Source organism: Oncorhynchus clarkii, chromosome 6 (genome assembly GCF_045791955.1).
Source record: "Oncorhynchus clarkii lewisi isolate Uvic-CL-2024 chromosome 6, UVic_Ocla_1.0, whole genome shotgun sequence".
Classification (NCBI taxonomy): Eukaryota; Metazoa; Chordata; class Actinopteri; order Salmoniformes; family Salmonidae; genus Oncorhynchus; species Oncorhynchus clarkii.
The window spans coordinates 47,871,031-47,883,848 of NC_092152.1; the positions used below are offsets into that span (position 1 = coordinate 47,871,031).

General features: G+C 42.3%; 1 long non-coding RNA gene across 2 annotated transcripts; it reads left to right on the top strand.

Annotated features, from left to right (window-relative positions):
* Nucleotides 1–780: 780 nt before the first annotated feature.
* LOC139411238 (uncharacterized) lies at nt 781–9,421 on the top strand. 2 transcript variants are annotated; one of them, XR_011634583.1, is made up of 3 exons: nt 781–1,039; nt 1,776–1,923; nt 7,853–9,421. It is a non-coding gene; the product is annotated as an uncharacterized lncRNA (long non-coding RNA). The 2 variants fall into 2 exon arrangements; XR_011634584.1 differs by lacking the exon at nt 7,853–9,421 and adding an exon at nt 2,428–3,712.
* The last annotated feature ends 3,397 nt before the right edge of the window (nt 9,422–12,818 follow it).

Below are 12,818 nucleotides of genomic sequence, written 5' to 3' on the forward strand. Positions count from 1 at the left end.
TGTGCTTCTATATGAGGTTATAAAATGGCAATTGCCAGGGACCTCACAATACGATGTTACCATGATACTTAGGTGCCGATAAAAAGTATTGAGATTCGACACTGAGTATACAAAACATTAAAGGGGAATTTCACCCTGGCTCTGCCACGGCATATAGTCATTACTATATTAACGACATTACATTTTTATCGTAAACATCACAATTATCCAAACCAGAAGCTAGAACAAGCGCATTTTTATTTCACTGGTAGAATCGGGAAGTTTGGACTCCCTGTTTATTGAGCTGCTCATAGGGAACCAAAGTCTGGCATTCAATGCTGATACCGCCCGCTAGGTAGAGGGGGGCATGCACACAAACCTGAATAATGTCATTGTTTTCTTCGAACGATCAAAACACACAGTAATCTCAGAACTTCTCTAGGCAAGATATTTTTTGATAACGTTTGTTTATCACTGTTTGTCATCATGACCGTGTGGTGTTCTGTGGCTGTGCTAGTTACAAACAAGCGCGAAAATTAGTTATCTTTCACCATTCTGCCTACCAGATTCACCTCGATTCTGCCAGTGCCTTGGGACTATCAAGAATGATGCGGTGACCAAACATTATCAGAAGGATTTTCAGGCTGAACTGATGGGGAATACATTTCGACGACAGCTGAGAAGTGATGCGATACCAGCAATGTTTTTTTCTTCAGCAGAAAACGGAACATTCTCAATTAACGTTAGCTAGCTTTCTACGTTAACTAGCTAACGTTACAGTCCTGCAAATCATATAGCTATCTTTTGGTATACACACTGGCGTACAGCAGGTCAGCCACCAGGGGGAGACTTGTCGAGGCCTGGTGACAGAGGGAGTATACGATGCGATGGCGCCATCTGCTGGACGTGCCAGGTCTCGACAGGCTCTCCGGACTGGACTAATTGGGGCTGATTGCTCACCAGCTGTACCAGTCCCATGAAGCTTCCAGAAGGGCAGCACACAGGGGAGAGAGTAGGGGAAGACAGGACTCCCGTATAGTTGGGGACAGAGGTAACAGAGGTGAGTTCAGTTTTTGATCCCCACAGGATACAGCAAGACCCGGAGCCAAGAAGACAGTATCCCGGATAGGGTCTCATGGGGGAGACTTATTATTTTCTTTTGAACTATTATTTTAATAAACACCTTTGAAACTGAGCTAATCCAACTCTGTCCGTATCTAATATGTGTACACGTTTTGACCCAAACCCCTGGTCTGCCACAACACTGTTAATCAATTTTGCCTATGCCATGGTAGTCACTGCTAGACTGGTAGCTACCTTCAGTAGAGTAAACATGTTTGTTCTTTCATTCTATCTTTGACTGATGTTAGCGAACGTAAACTAGTTAATTTTACTAGATAAAGAGTATCTCAATTTGGTAGCCATCTATTCTACACTTGTCTGGAAAACACTCCATTACTAAAAATAGAATTGTCGATATAGCTAACTCACTGTGTGTTGGTAGCAATGATGCATTTCTATAAATCGCCTATGGTTGGTTAGCTGGTTCTCAGCCAATCTCAGCTGGCTGGCAAAGTTGCTGCCAATTTAGTGACACTAGTTAGCTCACAGCAAGGGAAAGGCCATCATGCCATCATGGGGAACAGTGGGTTAACATGGTATAAACATTAATTGGGTAGTGTTTGTGTTATGGGGTTACAGGTGGTTAGAGGTAACCTGAGGACCACAGTACCTTCCAGAGCATGTAATCAATTTAGTCTAATCTTCAATTTGTACCTTTTCTCTTTGTAAAACAGGTTATCTGGAGTCATTCCACGGTGCCCTGCTGAAAAATACTGCAAAGCGGGGGCATTTTGTGTACACAAGCATGAGGGAGCTGACACACCTTGCGGTTATGGAGCACAACAATATTGTGGAACAGAAACCAGCAAGGGACACTGAAAGGTAGAAAATCAAGACTACAACAGTAATTACAACCACCTCATTATTCTCTCTGCCGAGATTATCCTCAAAACACAATACCAAGGCACGTCTACAAAATTCCCCTGCAAAGGGCTACTATTGACAAGAATGATCGGTCAAAGTCAATGGGCTGGGGGAGTTTTACATACAGTACTTTGAGATGAGGAAGGGGGTTTTGGTTGAAAGAGTTGTGCTTAGACAGTAAATGTATGAGAACGATTGAGGTGCCATTTCTCCTCTCTCCCATACACAACAATTCATACTGTGTGAGAACTGCCTTCCTAAGACTTTTCACACCTTTAGTCTCCCAGCCCATTCAATTTGTTGACTTTCCTCTCAAAAGCAGCTCCCAATGTCCCCTCATTGTCCATAATGAATATGCTAGCAGGTCCCATTAGGTTAATACCTTTACCAACAAAGGCGTGTTGCCCTACGTCCCTTCCACAAAAAGTGTAAAATGCTAAGACCACAACCATGTCTTTCCAGGAGAGGTGCAGTACCAGCAAATATTCTGCAAGAGGAGCAAACAGTTGGTGGTTAAGAAGCCCTACACCATTATCGGCAGAGTCTTATCCAGCTGGCCATTCACCACAGACAGGAGAAGCCCATTGCCATACGCACAAAGAGTATCAGCTTCCCCAGCCTACCATTGCCAGTGTATCGAAGCCAGATGAAGGACTATGGCTGCTTTTACACAGGCAGTACAATTAAGATTTTTTTTCCACTAATTGGTCTTTTGACCAAACAGATCAGTTCTAAAAAAGATCTGATGTGATTAAGACCATTTAATGGATATCAGAATTGGCCTGCCTGTGTAACCGGTGCTAATTATTAGAATCAGGTGGGCTAGATTAGGGTTGGAGTGAAAACCTACAGGACTGTTGAGCTCCAGGAACAGGGTTGGATAGCCCTGATGTAGAACCACCATAGCATAAATATGGATATATATTTTTTTATCAATCTTCAAAATTTGTCTGCCCTTATGGATTCACAGAAGATCAAGTATTTAAATAAGCTTTACAGGGCTATGTAGCATCAACCAGATATCAAAAGAATGTTTGTTTATTTGTCAAATGTAAAATACAGAAGAGTGTACAATATTTAATCCTAACTCAAGAGACCTGGGTATTCAAGAACAATGGTATATGGTAAAAGTAACATACTAAACAAATAGTATCAATAGTGTAGTACAGTTCAGTGTGTCCAAGTATTTTTCAGGTGTAAAGACACACAAGTTCAGGGAACTGTAGTTAGAGATTGTTACAGAAGATAATGTGATTTACCCAAAGAGTTTTGCTGACATCTTGTCGATTTCAAGTCTTCTCTCATTGATCGAGACAGGTGGGTGTCCACCCCAAAGTGCTGCATGTCAGAGACCTGTCTCAATCAATGAGTGAGAAGACTTGAAATAGACACGATGGCAGCGCACATATTCTTGAAGTACTTTATGGATAATTATTTTATTTTAATAACAGCATTTTCTAAATTCAAACTGACCCCTGCCACTGGACAAGGACATTTTATGAGGCTCCTTTTTCCCTGAATCGAGGATGAAGACAGCATCGCTAAGGTCGGTCAAAAATTCTCTGTGCTACACCAAACAGTACCTATCCTGTAACTCCCAGTAATGGATAGCAAAAAATGTTGGTTAAATCACATTATCTGGTGTAACAATCTGTAGCTAAGAGAACTGGTGATCAGCAGATGATGGGTCATGGTGAAATTGCCATTCCAAAGACACATACAGTAGTTCAGGGAAGCGGTGGTTTGTGTGCAAAGTATAAGTACTCTCCCCTCCTCCCTCCCTCTCCTCTCCCTCCCTCTCCCCCTCCCTCTTCCTCCCTCCCCCCCCCCCCCCCTCCCTCCCCCCTCCCTCCCTCCCTCTCCCTCTCTCCTCCCTCTCTCCTGTCTCCCCTCTCTCTCTCCCTCTCTCTCCTCCCTCTCTCTCCCCCCTCCCTCTCCTCCCTCTCTCCCCCCCCCCCCTCTCTCTCTCCCTCTCTCCTCCCTCTCTCTCCTCCCTCTCTCTCCCCCCCTCCTCCCCCCTCTCTCCCTCTCTCCTCCCTCTCTCTCCTCCCTCTCTCTCCCCCCCTCCTCCCCCCTCCCTCTCTCTCCCCCTCTCTCTCTCCCCCTCCCTCTCTCTCTCTCTCCCTCTGTCTTTTGTAACAAGCAGCCATATTGGTGTCAGTCCGCTAGGGACCTGTTTTTAAAGTATATCTTTATCTTGTTACCATTTAGTTAGCTAGTAAATATATAATTAAACCAATTTGTGTAGTAGTGAATCATAAGTAAGGTTTGTGTTTTTGCAGATGCAAGATGGTTACGACTGTTCAGAATGATGATATGACACGAGGTTATGATTAATAATTTGTTTATAGATATGATAGGTAAAGACCTTTTTAGAGTTTAATTTGAGAGGTGGTAACTCTAAAGAACTGCTCTGGTGGTGCCCCAGATCCTAATGAGTTAATTGTTACATGATTAATTTAAAATTGGGACTGTAGTCCTGAAGTCAATTGTGTTAATCCATTAATTCAAGTTCTTCAAGTACCAGTGGAAAATGGTAGCTTGTTCCCTGCCCACATTTTCATTGTTGTATACCATTAAGTATTCAACCCTTTTTGTTATTGCCAGCCTAAATAAGTTCAGGAGTAAAAATGTGCTTAACAACTCAAATAATATGTTGCATGGACTGACTCTGCCCATCTCTGTACCCCTCACATTATTATCTGTAAGGTCCTTCAATTGAGCAGTGAATTTCAAGCACATATTCAACCAAAAAGACCAGGGAAGTTTTCCAATGGTTTCGCAAAGAAGGGCACCTATTGGCAGATAGGTAAACAAATATCCAGTAGACAACATCAACTCACATGGGTGCCAGAGGAGCTTGCTGTTGAAGATCTGTAAGGAAATTGACCTTACAGTTATTTTTGTCACAATGGGTTCATGACACATCCAATTATAAATGTGAAAGTTATTGACAGTTGAGATAGTATGGGTTATATGCCAAATTATTATTGTTGGGTGTATTGACAAAGAAAAACCTCCATCCTAGCACACAAGTATTGTCACATTCTGACCTTAGTTATTTTATGTCTTTGTTTTAGTATGGTCAGGGCGTGAGTTGGGTGGGTTTTCTATGTTTGTTTTTCTATGTTGTGTTTGGCCTGGTATGGTTCTCAATCAGAGGCAGGTGTCGTTAGTTGTCTCTGATTGAGATTCATACTTAGGTTGTCTTTTCCAACCTGTGTTTCGTGGGTGATTGTTTCCTGTTTTATTGTTTGTGTCACCATTCAGGACTGTTTCGGTTTTCATTCTCTTTGTTATTTTTGTATTGAGTCGTGTTCAGTTATTACTAAAGTATCATGGACACTAACCACGCTGCGTATTGGTCCGATCTTTGCTGCTCCTCCTCAGAAGAGGAGGAGGAAAGCTGTGACAAGTATAATGTGATACCATGTTTTTAGCCCTATGGCCATAATTGGGGAGCTAGTAGTGCACAAAGAAACATCACGAGCCACATGACTCATTCTTGCAGCTTTCCAGTTCTAGACTGCAGGGAGAGAGAGGGAGAAGGCAAACTAGTTTTAATGTATGGAATCACATTACCGTTGTCATCTCTGCCTCTCCTTCTGTGGGGTTTATCGAGAGTTGGCATCAACGTTATGGTACATTACCGCCACCTACTGTACTGGACCACCTCTGCCTGCCGCCTGTGTACTGTAGTCCTAGCTTTAAAATAGACCAATAGAAGTATAATGCAGAAATGTCCCAAATTGCGAGCTTCTCTCTTTCTTGGACTCGCCTCAGTCTTTTTATGCGTTCTTTCAGACAGGAATATAGGCCTATATCTATGACTAATTCCAAATGTCTTATGTTTTATTAACAGGGAATGAGGGTATTTAATTAGGCTAATGATATTCATACACAGGTTAGTAGCAAATAATATAATTTAATGCAGCTACAGTGCATTCTGGAAGTATTCAGAGCCCTTTGTCATGCCCTGATCTTAGAGAGCTTTTTATGTCTATTTTGGTTTGGTCAGGGTGTGATTTGGGTGGGCATTCTATGTTCCTTTTTCTATGTTTTGTATTTCTTTGTTGATGACAACACCCTTTACACCCTTCACTTTTACAACATTTTGTTACATTAGCCTTATTCTAAAATTAAATTAAATAAATAAAAAATCCTAATCTATATACACACAATACCCCATAACGATACTGTAAAAGATGGTTTTTTGAAATGTTGGCAAATTCATAAATAATAAAAATAGAAATAACTTATTTACATAAGTATTCAGACCCTTTGCTATGAGACTGAAATTGCGCTCAGGTAGATCCTGTTTCCATTGATTATCCTAGAGCTGTTTCTACAACTTGATTGGAGTCCACCTGTGGTAAATTCAATTGATTGGACATGAATTGGAAAGACACACACCTGTCTATATAAAAGATCCCACAGTTGACAGTGCATGTCAGAGCAAAAACCAGGCCATGAGGTCGAAGGAATTGTCCGTAGAGCTCAGAAACAAGATTGTGTTGAGGCACAGATCTAGGGGAAGGGTACCAAAAAAATGTACACAGCATTGAAGGTCCCTAAGATCACAATGGCCTCCATCATTCCTAAATGGAAAAACAACAAGACTCTTCCTAGAACCGGCCACCCGGCCAAACTGAGCAATCGGGGGAGAAGGAACTTGGTCAGGGAGGTGACCAAGTACTCGATGGTCACTCTGACAGAGTTCCAGAGTTCCTCTGTGGAGATAGGAGAACACTTCCAGAAGGACAACCATCTCTGCAGCACTCCATCAATCAGGCCTTTATGATACAGTGGCCAGACGGAAGCCACTCATCAGTAAAAGGCACATGACAGCCCACTTGGAGTTTGTTAAAAGGCTCCTAAAGGACTCTCAGACCATGAGAAACAAGATTCTCTGCTCTGATGAAACCAAGATTGAATTCGTTGGCCTGAATGCCAAGCGTCACGTCTGGAGGAAACCAGGCACCGCTCATCACCTGGCCAATACCATCCCTATGGTGAAGCATTGGTGGTTGCAGCATCATGCTGTGGGGAGGTTTTTCAGAGGCAGGGACTGGGAAACTAGTCAGGATTTAGGGAAAGACAAACAGAGGAAAGTACAGAGAGATCCGTGATTAAAACCTGCTCCAGAGCACTCTCGACCTCAGACAGAGGTGAGGGTCAGCTTCCAATAGGACAACGACCCTAAGCACACAGCCAAGACAATGCAGGAGTGGCTTCAGGACAAATCTCTGAATGAAAGATGGTCCTCTCCTCCCTCCTCTGAGGAGCCTCCACTGGGGCAGGATCAACCAGGGCAGGTATTCCCAAACTGGGGCACACATACCCCTGGCAATGCCAGAGAAGGACAGAGAGAGAGAGCGCTGCCCCTGAATGAGGGAAACCTGTCTCTAGTCTATTTTACTATTCCTTTAATTACCTTATGCAATACAATTATTTTAAGATTGAGTTATCAAGGGTTGTAATTCAAATTGTATTTGTTATTTTGATTCAACCGGCAGTGTTGTTATGAATCACAATGTGAGTCGTGTCAAAAGGGAAGAAGTGCATTGTTGCTGTTGTTTTGTTTTTGACTTGCTTCAATTAAAATCTCACCAGATTGGGTCTGCTGGATGGTCGGAATTTCTCCCTAAGGATTATTTATCCCTCTGACCCCTGACCCTGTAACTCTGCGGTGCGGAAACCAATACGATGGGGGAGTATAAACCAATTTCAAAAATTTTTTAATCTGTGTGTTGTTATTTTCTTTGATATTTGTCTTTGACATTTGCATTAAGAATATTGGTAGAAGTAATAATTTGTCTTATAGGGAATAGTTTGTCTGGATTTCCTGAATCAGAATTGCCCTAAACTAAACTGTTGTTCACTCAAGGTTATGGCGAAGATGACCACAGATGGTATCTAGATTCATGGAAGGGATAATTTGACCAAGAACAGTGTGAGCCTCACCCCCTCTAACCCGCTGAAGTAATGACGACAATGGCGTTCACTATGGTCCTTCACCACTTCTACCTGAAACCTGAGTCAAAGCCAGCAACCTGTACACAGCATCCAGTCGACGCTATCGACTGCCTTTTCTGACAGGAGTGCGACAGGAGTCCACGTGGAGTGAGCATGGAGAGAGATCTTGTCCAAACTTCTCTCACACTGCTGGTGTACTGGTAGGAAAATGAACAAGACACAATGGACCGTAAAGGACAGCGGCTCAGGTGAGAGATTAGTCTGCTTGGGAAAATCAGATTATTCACCAGATTTTGAAATCCGGACATTATCAAGTGCCATCTACTTTTAACATGTGTGCCATTGGGAGGACAAACTGTAAAGCTATCTGAAGAAGAAAATAAAGAAAAAACAGTAGAATGTGTGCCGTGAATGGGGGGATGGGGGGGGGGGTCAACCATCCCAGTTAGTGATTTAGGCTTATCCTAAAAAAATGTATTTGGGGTATCAGGTTGATTTGTGGAGGCCTGCAAACTGTGGAATTTATAGTAATTTAGACTAGGAATGCATTAAGATACCAATCTGTCATTACCGCAAATGAGGGCTGTGATGAGAAAAGTTAATGCTAGAAATATAAGATTAATATACTTTTTGTCAATGTACGTTCTGCCAGTGTCGGCGTGTGCTAAGTTGAGGGTTTTAAATTCAAGTGATAGAACCAACACACTAGGGACTGTCATTCTAAATTTGGGTTGGATAATTTATTAATAGTTCGCCCTATAGGCGAGGCTTCTAGAGACAGAGCGATGCCCCTAAAATGTGAGGAGAGCCACTAGGTTGTAGCTTGGGGTAACCTTGCCCCAATCTAATTTTTATCAAGGTTGGTGTGAAACTGTTATAACATGTGTTCTCTCTCTTCCCTGTGAAAGTCAATATGGTTTCTAGGTGGTGTTGAACATGTGAGTGAACATTGTTCCAGATCAGGGATTGTTGGAAATTGACACATTTTTTGTAACTGACTAATTGCTTGAGCAAAGTTTTAGTATGTTTATAACTATATATGTGGAGCAATTCATGTCTTATGATTTCGATGGAATGATTTATGTGCAAATGTATTTGTGGCCGGAGGCAAAGTACAAAGGCGGCCTGTCTCTGAAATATGTTTCTATATTGGTGAGATGGTAATCGTAGGAGTCCAGAGCCAAAGGGACCAACGCAAGCCTGGAGTGGCCCAGAAGTTAATGCTTATTTAGAATGATTTTTTTTCTTCTTCTCTAGTTCAGACAGTTTATAAGGTCTGGTGTTGTTTATAAAGTACAGTACAGTCTGGCATTGTATAACTTGGGGTTGTGTGGTGGACCACACAGGGTATGGTATGGTGTAGTTATAGAGTGTATTTTGACGTGTGGTTATAAAGTCTATTTTAATGTGTGGTTATATAGTCTGGTATTGTGAGGTTATAACGTGTATTTTAACGTGGTTATATAGTCTGGTAATGTAGCCTGGGGTGTACTGGCTCTCAGCAGCCTCCCAGGCTGGTGTATGAGGTCCACCAGATGAGCTCTGGGCTGGGGCTGGCACCCTGGGTAGTGGGGCATCCCAACTGAGAGGAAGACCTCATTCCACATCCGGTTATACTCCCCCCTCACCAGGCTACAACTCACACCGATACGGTCAGCCAACACCTTATAGCAGAGCCCTAAGCTCCCTTGCGTATCTGTCCGATGGGGATGATGTTGGACTGTAGTTCGTAGCGCAGCTCACTGAGGTGGAGCTCCCACAGGAAGTCATGCTGTCTGTCCACCTCCACTGCGCCGCCCATCACCTCACTCCACCAGCCTGGCTAAGGCACTGTACTGTTCACCCTCCGCGTGCAGCAGGAGGGTGGTCTTGGTGGCCTCGGTAACCAGGGCGTGGAACGCAGCATCATACGGAAGCATCCACGGCTTATCTGTTACCGTGGCTACCTCCTGCTGGGGCTTACTCTCATCCTCATCTCTCATTTTCTCGTCCTCCTTCCACCCTTTTACTGGGGGTCCTGGAACGCTTATTTAGAACTGCTAATTTCGAATGACGCTACAATCAGCATTTGAACTGGCCACATTTTTTTCCTGAAACTCTTTACACAAACACAGTCCTTACAAAGTTATGTCCAGAATGTGAGCAGTTTATTTTTGGATGCAATGTTCAGATATTCACAGAAGTATCTATAGCATAACACAATCATCCTAACAGGAAACATGTAGGCTACATTTGTCCTAGCGCTGAGGAAAGATTGACGCAACACAAGCGGTCATATTTTCTAACTCTCGGCTGACATAAACTACAATATGATTGAGCTAATAGCAATTACTATGTATAATTAATCACATCACGGTTGAGCTCACCGTTTATCAAAATAATTGAGTAAAACACTTTCTAGAAATCGAAAGTAATCTGACGATGATTAGTTTCAGTGCGCAGCCATGCTTTTTTCCTCAAAGAAACCAAAAAGATAATAAGAGAAGACGAGATGAGTTTGGTCTGTTTATTGTATGCATGTTGAAGGGGTGTGTCGTTTACCATCGTTCACATCCCACCATTCACTTCATGAAGTTCTCAAAAAATGAGTGAACCTTTACTCACTTCATTTTGTTATAGCATCTTTGGTCCGATAGACGATTACGTGAACCCCAGAATACATTGTATGACAACAACATGTCTCCACACACATAGCTGGAATTAGCTTAGCTCATCAAAATCACTACAACCTTCAAAAAATTATTTTACACACACACTATGTGCCCATTACAATCTATGCAAACGATTTTATCACCGGTTGAACAACATGAGAATAATACAGTAAATATATCAATAATTACCACACAAAACATTTTCTGATAGTGATTTATTGATACAAATGGCGCGTGCAGGCAGTCAATCACGTAACCGCTCACTCAGAGCCATTCAGTGTTGTTGTCTAGTGAGCTAAGCTGTAGCATTAGCAATGTCTTTCAAAAGGAGACAACTCACAAATGAGGAAATTCTGGAGATTTAAAACAATTCTGACAATGAGTCTGAAAGCCAGGAATCAGATTCTGACAGTGAGGAGCTGTCCCCCAGCCATTGAGAATCCTGAGTCTGAGGACCCCTTTACCACTGTCAAAGTTCCAGTTCCCTTTGAAGATGCTGATGGTGTTGGAGGCAGACCGACAATGGATGAAGTACAGGAGTTCTGTGGTAGCTGGAAGGCTGCCAGCCATTTCACCCCTCCTGGCCCTGCTGTTTGCTTTGATGAGTCCCAGTCTGGGGTGCAACGGATAGTAAAATAACTCCCTAAGAGAATACTGGAGCACAGATCCTGTGTTTGCAACTCCCTTATTTGCCACATTCTTTAAACTGCATTTCATCAACAATGCTACTGCCATCCTAAATGACCCGTTATACAAAATAAGAAATGTCAACAGCTGGCAGTAAAGTGGCATGACAAACGAGACATCCATGTCCTCTCCACTGTCCACACAGCAACCACGCCGGTCACAGAGAAGGTGGACCACCTGACAGGAGAGAGAAAAATCAAACCAGACTGTGTGCTTGACTATAACCTCAAAATGGGGGCAGTGGATAAGGTGGACATGATAAACAGCTTTGTGGAATGCACTCAGAAAACGACCAAGTGGTATAAGAAGATATTTTAAAACATTTACAGGGTAGCTTCAAAATACAACAAGCCAATACTTCTGATGCAATTAGCATTGTTTTACAGAGCTAATAGAATAATGTAACTAGTGTAACAGATGTATATCGTACACTCCTTGCGTTGTGTTTTTTCCAAGTAAATCACATCAGCCAGTGGTCCCAGTTGAGCATAATTTATTTCTGTTGCTTTTGTTAAATGGGAAACAGCACGTTAGTTGTGCAGGGCTTAACGATATTGATGGCTGTCGATGGTAAAATCTGCTTCATGAAGACAACTATGTTAGTAGTGGGCTTATGTGACCATTCCATCGGTGCATGCTAGCTAACTCACTTATTTACAGCAATCGTATGCCAAAGCACATCCCAGAAAGCCCCTCAATCCCTAACAGGTACCATATACCCACACATGTATAAATCAGTAACGTACAGCAAACTTGTACACATTGTAAAATAGAAAACAGTATTCAGAACGTGACCTACACCTTGCATCACATTTTTCATACTGGGAAGACCTGACGTTCGCGATCTCCCCCTATCTGCAAGCGGGGCCAATCACAACACACCTTCTTGTCATCAGAGTTGAACTAACCAATAAGAATGCTTGAACATTAAATACAATTTTTTTTAGAGGCAAGTGGAAACGTAACCAACACTGTTACACTAGCTACATAAGCACGATTGACTATAACACCATAAAGGTTATGAAATTAGTAACATTACCTTGCGTGTCTGCGGTTATAAGGAATATACACAAAAATATTATGCTCCATACACACAGTGAGCAGTAGAAACGGTATAACACCACATACAGAAACTATTATAAAGTAATAAGGCACTAACTTTGATAGAAACGCAGTCTGGATTTGAACATGGGAGTCTGTAGTGACGCCTCTGGCACTGAGATGCTGTTCCTTACAGCTCCGCCACTTGGGAGTCATAAAGCCAGGGTGGCTTCAAAATACAACACATGCTAATATTTCTCTGACGCAATTATCATTGTTTTCCAGAGCTAATAGAATAATGTAGCTAACTACCTAAGCATTGAGTATAACACCATAAAGATTATGAAATTAGTAATGTTACCTCGCATGTCCGCGGTTATAAGGAATATACACACAAATATTATGCTACAGTAGAAACGACATGCAAAAACTATTATAACGTCATAAGGCACATACTTTGATAGAAACGCACACATCTCCAAAGTTATTATTGGTTAC